This window comes from Megascapheus bottae, chromosome 8 (genome assembly GCF_031878675.1).
Source record: "Megascapheus bottae isolate mThoBot1 chromosome 8, mThoBot2.hap1, whole genome shotgun sequence".
Taxonomy (NCBI): domain Eukaryota; kingdom Metazoa; phylum Chordata; class Mammalia; order Rodentia; family Geomyidae; genus Megascapheus; species Megascapheus bottae.
In genome coordinates, this window is record NC_143516.1 from 14,742,388 (window position 1) to 14,750,756 (window position 8,369).

The 8,369-nt window shown below is 41.7% G+C and overlaps 1 non-coding gene across 1 annotated transcript; it reads right to left on the minus strand.

The window, feature by feature from the left end:
• Positions 1-1,979: 1,979 nt before the first annotated feature.
• Positions 1,980-2,082, minus strand: LOC150059566 (U6 spliceosomal RNA). Its single transcript, XR_016536528.1, has one exon. It is a non-coding gene; the product is annotated as a U6 spliceosomal RNA (small nuclear RNA).
• Between the last annotated feature and the right edge of the window lie 6,287 nt (positions 2,083-8,369).

An 8,369-nucleotide genomic window follows, 5' to 3' on the forward strand; every position in this document is an offset into this window, starting at 1 on the left:
GCTGATAGAAAGATCCAGAAGGCTGCCTTTAGCACAGCCACCCTCCCCCAAAGGAGTCTTGCCTCAGGAAGATTCAGGAAATGCTGCTGATGATATATTTACTCTCCAGGTAGAGGAAGCCTGATTCATTAGACCAAAGAGTCATTAGAAGTGCAACTTCTCAGGTGTCACTGCTGATCTTCTGCATCCATTGCAACAGGCCTCCCGTGACTAGAAGATCCTCTCACCACAGCCTCTTCCCACAGCCACAGCCTATGAAATGCTGCCACGGCTTGTTTCTTTCCGGGCCCGAGTGCCAATTGCACCAAGTGTGTGTGGAAGTCATGGGAATCTTCATGCAGAAAGCAGGGATATAAATAAGCCTACTCTATTGGGAAGCTATAGATAGAGCTCAGCTCCTCTCAGTCATCAGAGGGCCTTAAAATTGCAACACACAACAGGTCTTTTAAGCAGCCTTTATTCTGGGACATTCCGATCTGAAGTCAAACCCAATCTCCCACCCAAGAAAGGAACTCAGAAGTTCCACAGCAAGGACATAAATCCCCATAATTAGAAAAATAAAGAAAGAAAAAGAAATCATGTAGGGAAAAACATGCACGTAAACTCAGAGGAATAATCTCTCCATTCTGGAATACCCTGGAGTCTGTTGGTGGCAAACTCCTTAAGATAAAGACAAGGTTGCAGAAGGAAGACAGCAATCCTTTCATGAATCATGGGGTCTGTGAACTGGTATCAGACATTCTTCAGCCCTGAAGATACAGGCAACATCCCAAATAAACAGTCCCAGCTCCTGCTCTTACCTTGTTCAGAATGAATCGGTTGTTTTCACAACTCAAGTGCATCCATCCAGGTCAGAATAAGGCTTCTGGAAGCACAAGTGCACACACACACACACACACACACACACACACACACACACACACGGCTTTTATGGGTCAGCTTCTCCCATCTATAAATGGAGAAAAGGATAGCATCAACCCAAGAAGAGAAGCTGTTTCAGGCTGCTTGCATGCTCGGTGGTGAGGTGGCAAGTGGACTTCATTATGCTGCCCCTCTCATATGCATGTAGGAAGATACAAAACAAACCATGAGAGAATTTTCCAGAAAGAACAGAGATATTCCTTAGCCAACCTGTGATTGCTGAAACCCAAATCCAAACACAGCCATTTCAAGATGAATGTGTGGAATTCCAAAATATTAAAACAGTAAATAGCGTGTGAGCCTGCCCGGGATCCTAGCTACTTGGAAAACACAAACAGGAGGATCACTGTCTGCTGCTATCGTGGGTAAAAGCATAGAACACTCCCAACACACGACCAAACAGATATGTAGAAGGAAGAAGGCGAGGAGGAGGAAGACTGGTTCATGGTTGATGTGAAACAGTGCTTCTCTAGCAAATGTGATGTCGAGTTCAATCCTCACTACTGTTCCACCCCCTAAAAAAAAAAGTAACCAGGATAGGATTGTTGATTTAATAGGATATCAGCCTAGAGAGTTACAGGTATATAATATATTCACCTCCTTTACCCCAAAGAACATGGGGTCCCCATGGCAGCTCCTCTAGGCCGCTAGAGTCACATGGTGAACATCTGCCTTAGTCTACCATGGAAAAGACGGGAGGTGCTGGCAGTACTCACACTGTGGTGTGGGCTCTCGGGTGTGTGGATAATTGGTGCCTTGAGGTATCCGTGGCTATGACATCCAAAACTTGGAATGGCTTAGTGAGAAGACAAAGTGATTTTTTCCATATATTTTTTATTGTAGTTAATAGAAGGGTTTCATTATATTCACCAGATCGAAGGTGCATTGCTTCACAAACATTGATACCTTTCTCATGTCTTGGTCCCCATTTCCCTCCCCCCACCCCTGGCCCCTCATTTTGTTTTCCTCCCTTCCCTATCCAATTTCAAATAACCAAATACACATATATACAGTATATCAGATAACAAGGTGAAATACTGTAACAATATGAGATATCAAAAAATATGGAATGCTTTAGGAATTTGCATGTCATCCTTTTGCAGGGGCCATGCTAATCTTCTCTGTATTGTTCCAATGACAAAGTGATTTTTCCTTTAGCTCTCCTGCAGTTCTCTGAATAGAGAACCACTGGTCTCCCTTCTGACAAGATTCTGCCACATTTAAGTTAGGACTTAAAAATATTTTGTGGGTTTTATTATATTCATTTTTGGTCATCAGTTTTTATATTCCATTTAGCAATTTAATTTTTTTAAATTTTACTTTTTTATAATACTATGGTTTGGACTTAAAAATATTTTTTGTTTTATTATATCATTTTTGGTCATCAGTTTTTATATTCCATTTACAATTTAATTTTTTAAATTTTACTTGTTTATGATACTAGGGTTTGTGCAGAGGGTCTCCACTTGCTGGACTGGTGCTGTAACACTTGTGTTACACCTTCAGCCTAGTAATTTGCTGGCTATTTTGGAAAGGAAATTCCATAGACTTTTCTGCCCAGGCTGTCTTCAAACTGCAATCTTCCAGATAGCAACCTCCTGAGCTATAATCCTAGATGCCATAATAGTGATTTAAAGTTTTGCTTCAAAATTAACTTACTTATACAATTAAGGAAATTGATACAAAAAAAAACATTGAAAAGAGGTTGCTACAACTTACACATTTGCCTTAAGGCAGATTATGTTTAAGTGACTAAAGTTCAGAAATTAATATCCATTGGGTTGTTTGAATCCTCTCTACCTCTGGTAATTCCCTTCCTATGCCTCCAGATGAATTAAGTATGTTTCCACGGCAGTCCAACCCAATTTCAGACTAACACTGAAAACCTTGGGTTTAGCAATCAGTTTCCAGGATCTTCCTGTCGGAATTCTAATTTCTCTCTGTGGACCCTAATGAAACAAATCAATTCCTCTCTAAACAGAAAATCTCTTGCTCTCTTGAAGCCAGCTGTCATTCTGCAGCATCCACCCCTTGGCTTTGACCATGTTACTTTTCTTGGGATGTGCACACCCTGGCCCTTCTTTCCTCAAGCCAAATTCACTTCAAGCTCCTCTCCTCTAACCCAGTTCTGATCATACCATCCTGTCATTTGCTTCCCCGGGACTTGTTCTAATTGATCAGTGTCTCTCTTAAACTAGGTGAACCAGTTCAAACTGTTGTGGTTCCAGGTAGCAGAAGCACCAGTTTCAACTGCCATAATTAAATACTCCAGTGGGTGATTCCTGAACACATAGTTGGACCCAAGTTCACAGAAGACCCAACAATCAGGATTCACCATCTCCCTCCTCCCTGCCGCTTTCTTTCAGGTCCCTGCAGGCCTTTCCCTCAAGACAGCACAGGGCGGGGGGGGGGGAGTGAAAACATCCAAGCCTTACCCTCTGACAAGCATTAGTCTAGAAGGAAAGGGGAACACTTCACCATCTCCTTGCATCTTAGTCACTCTGATAAGCTCATGCTATCCCTCGGACGGGAAGAGGCCAACAGGATGATTGACACGAGCCCCACAGGGCTAAAGACTACTGCCTGCCAGCATACAGCCTGACCTGGGAAGAGAGGAGATGTCCGGAAGGGCTGGCGGCTTAGAAAATCCCATATGACGACATCGACTTGAACTGGGAGGCGTGGGTGAGGGACGGTGAGAGGTCACATCCTCTCCTTCATTGTGAACTTCAACATGGAGCCACAGCTCCAGGCTCAAATGATGCCAGGTCTCTAGGTTGTCTGTGGAACCAATGGGTTGGGGCAGAGACCCAATACAATATAAAGCAGTGTGCTATGGTTGGCTAGACCAAAGCGCAGAATGAAGAGGAGAGGGAAGAGGAGGAGGAGCCACCGCGGTTCTGGGTCAGACACACTGTGAACAGTATGAGAACGGAAGATAGAAATATGGTGGCTATAATTCAAAAGTCGGAATAGCATTGCCCAAAGATGACCAAATTCCCAAGTCCAAAACAATATAGAACTCCAGTAATCAAAGCCTTGTGGAATTAACACAGAAATACGTATAAATGAATGGAGCAGGAATAAGAACCAAGGAATGAAATAAAGCACATTTGTGGGCAACTGATTTGGGAAATAGGGACCAAAGGTATTCAGTGTGATTTTCTCTTTTCAATAAGATGATGTCAGATGATATTATTCATAAACGTTAACTCGAAGCAAGTGATTGAAAAGATGTAAGAGAGGGCTAAGAGAGTGATGGAGTGTTTGCCTAGCATGTAGAAAGACCGGGATTCAATTCCTGGGTACCACATACACAGAAAAAGCCAGAAGTGGTGATGTGGCTCAAGTGGTAGAGCTCTAACCTTGAGAAAGCCCAAGGACTGTGCTCAGGCCCTCAGTTCAACCCCCAGGACTGGCATAAAAGAAAAGATGTAAAATAAAAAATATTGATAGACTTTACCAGAACTACCTTTCAGCTGACTGCTGGTGGCTCACACCTAAAATCCTAGCCTCTTAGGAGGCTGATATCTAAGGATAGCCATTCAAAGCTAGCCTGGACTGAAAAGTCCATAAGACTCTTATCTCCAATAAACTAAAGGGAGGGGAAACCAGAAGTAAAGCTGTGGCTCAAATGGCAGAGTGCTATCCTTGAGGAAAAGAAGCCCAGGGACAGCACCCAGGCCCTGTCAAAAACAACAACAATTCTCAAGCAAAAACCCTGTGGCTCCTGTAGAACCTGCCTAGCAAGCATAGGCCCTGAGTTCAAACCCCAGTACTAGAACAGAATAGAATACTGAAATATAAGGAAATAATGGAATAGAAAAATATAGAGGGAATAAATTAAATAGAATAAACATAAATCTACCATACAATTTTTCAATTCCTTTTCTAGCTATCTATTGAAGGGAAATAAAACCTATATCTACACAAAGATTTGCTCACAAACTTTCACAGCAGTATTATTTGCAATGCTCAGTTTTACATGAAATATGGAATATGCAAGTAAAATGGACTATCTATATAGAAGAGAAGGCTATTCCTGAATAGAAAGCGCCCAACATGTCACCACTTAGGTGAGCCTCTTCTCACCTGTTCCACCTGTTTCACTCAGACAAGGGCAAGGTCACAGGAAGATACATGTTATGTGTTTGCATCTGGACAGAATGTCAGAGGTCATAAATCTATAGAGACAGAAAATAGGACAGTATCTGCCCAGAGCTGGAACTAAGATAAAAATAAAGAATCAATCTGAATTGATAGAAATGTCCTAACATGGGGCTGTAATGATAATTAGACAACTCTGTTTATTTAGTAACAGTCCCTGAATCATAGGCTGAACATGGATGGTTTTTATGGTATGTATATTATATGACATCAAGTCCCACCCCCTTGATAAGCAAGATACTCACAAGGAACAAACTTTCGTCAGAAAGAACAATTCATTCCCCAACTATGTGGTAGAATTCTGAGCAACTTTGTACTATATTTTTCTGTATACACTTCAAGGTCTTTTTAAATAAGAAGAAAATAATAAGCATTTAAAAATTACTCTCTGGGTTGCTACCATAAAACTATGACAACAGGAGAGCCCACAGGTCACTTAGATAAGGACACAGAATGCCTCTCAAGGAGCTGCCTGATTGAACTTAGTGACACATCTAAGAAAAAGCAAGTGCAATGTGCAAAGAAACCACAGAAAGGACACTGAAGAGGCAAGTGTTGCAGGGGTCAACTGAAGTCCTCCACAAGCCTGGGGGCCAATCACAGAGCAAAGGGTAGTGCACAAACGCACTATGCTGAGGAGAGGGACCGTGTGTCTCACTGGACCTCAGGTCTCTCGACATTCTAAATGTTGTGTATTAGTTTGGTCATACTGCTTTAACAATAACAACAAAATACCATCAAGTAGGCACCTGATAAACAACACAATTGTTTTTCCTCACAAAATGGAGCCTGAGGAGTCCAAGCTCAAGGCAGATTCAAGCAATGTGCCTGTTTTTTGTTGTTGTTGCTTGTTTTGTTTTGATCATGGGACTTGAACTCTGGGCCTGGGCATTGTCCCTGAGCTCTTCAACTCAAGGCTACCATCTTACCCCTTAAGCCACAGTGCTACTTCCAGTTTTCTGGTAGTTGATTGGAGATAAGAGTCTCAGGGACTTTTTAGTCCCTGGGTTGGCTTTGAACAGTGATCCTCAGATCTCAGCTTCCTGAGTAGCTAGCTAGGATTATAGGCGTGAACCATCGCGCCCAGCTTTTTTTTTTTTTTTTTTTTTTTTTAAGCTCTCAGGCAACTTCTTTCTGTAAAAGGAGGAAGGGATTCTTAGGACTTTAGGGCTCTTCTGAAAGGCACTAATCCTGTTCAGAAAACTCCACACTCCTACTCCACTATACATGTCCACACAAAATACATCTCTTAAGAATGCCATCTTCTGGGGTAAAAATTTTACCATACAAACTTGAGGTAGGGAACATAAACATTCAGCTCCCAGCGATAGCACAATATAACATTTTTAGAAAGTTTATAATAAATATGCCCAGTCATCTCAGTATCCTGCAGTTGAATGGACAGTCAGGTTAGTGAAGAACATAGCTCCTGGCCCCTTCCACTTTTTTTTTTCCATGAGGTGAGCATTATCCTTTGCTAAAGACAACAAGGCCAAATGATCACAAACTTAAACCTTGTAAGCCCTAAGCCACAACAAATATTTCCTCTTTCTAAGTTGATTTCCTCAGGTATTTTTTCATGACAACAGGAAGCTACCACAGCCCCCAACACAGAGCTTCTGTGCCTTCTTTCTCACTGAGTCAGGACCTTGCAACACATCAGTAGATTTGCAAACCAGGAAACTCCCCCAAGCCCCAGGGTCCAGAGTTTCTATTTTGTTTTCATTATGTGTATATGAATGATATGACTCAGGGGTCACGTAACTGAACTCACTCTTTTCCCTGGAAATGGGGAGACTGGGCCACTATCAATCGAAGATCCAACCCTCTAATCACATATTTGGTCTTTCCATCTAGTCCCCACTCCAAAACATCTCCTCAATATGACCTCAGGTGTAGTTCAAGGGACTCATGTGAATAATAACAACTCTTAGATCTGTTACAGTGAGAACTCCAAGTATTGAAAGTAGCTGTCTCAGGAACGTGGAATAAATGCTCACCAAATTCTTGCAAGCTACTTAGAAAGTTTTTTTTCTTTTTTAATAAAGGTCTATGTCTGGGGCTGGGAATGTGGCTTAGAAGTAGAGTACTTTACCTAGCATGCATGAAATCCCAGTTCAATTCCTCAGTATCACATTTTAAAAAGTGGGAAGTGGCAAGGTAGTAGAGCACTAGCCTTGAGTAAAACATGCTCAGAGACAGTGCCAGGCCCTGCATTCCAGCCCCAGAACTGGCAAAAAAAAAATCTATGTCTTGAATTACACAAGAGATATTTCATGTAATTGTTCTGAGGAGAATCCTGGATAAAATAATTTTCAAATTCTCCCAAGATGATTCTGTTATAGTGTTTTTTGGTTCCATTTGGACTGTTAAAGGGACAACAAAAGCAACAAACTGGGTTTCTTTTCTTATGTGGCGGTCCTACAGTCTGAAGAACTCAGGCCTACATGCTTGCTAGGTAGGGGCTCTACCACTTGAGCCACACCTCCAGTGCTTTTTGTTCTGGCTGTTTTTGAGATAGGATCTGTCTCTGTCTCTGTCTCTGTCTCTCTCTCTCTCTCTGTCTCTCTCTCTCCCCCCCCCATCTCTTTCCCCCTCTCTCTTTCTTACGGGAATCATGAGGCTTGAACTCAGGCCCAGGGTGTGCCCCTGAGCTTCTTTTGCTCTCAGCTAGGGCTTTACCACTTGAACCATAGCTCTGCTTCCTATTTACTTTTTATGCCAGTACTGGAGCTTGAACTCAGGTCGAGGATGCTGTCCTTGAGCTTTTTTGCTCAAGGTTGGTGCTCTACCACTTGAATCATCTTTCCTATTTATTTTTTATCATTATTTTGGTGGTTAAATGTAGATAATCATTTCATGGACTTTTTTCTGCCCAGGCTGCCTTTGAACCACGATCCTTACATCTCAGCCTTCTGTGTAGCTAAAATTACAGATGTGAATCACCAGAACCTGGCAATTTTCTCTCTTTTTAAATGAAGAGAAAGGAAAAAAATTAATTTCAAATAAGTCAAAGTTTAATTTCAGAAGTATTTTTCCTAAGTACTACATGGAAACACAAATTTGCCTTCAAAAAAAAATTAAAGCAACCAAATAAAAACATCCATCACCCCAAAACTGGTTTGGTTAGGACCTCCCCAAAGTCTAAACTCCAGGAATGTCAAATGAGGGCTCCATCCCCCATATATCAAATAAAGAGACATGTGAAGAGCAGAAGAAAGGAGATTTGTTACATGGCATCCTGAGCTATACAACAAATGAGTGTAACTATTTATTTATTT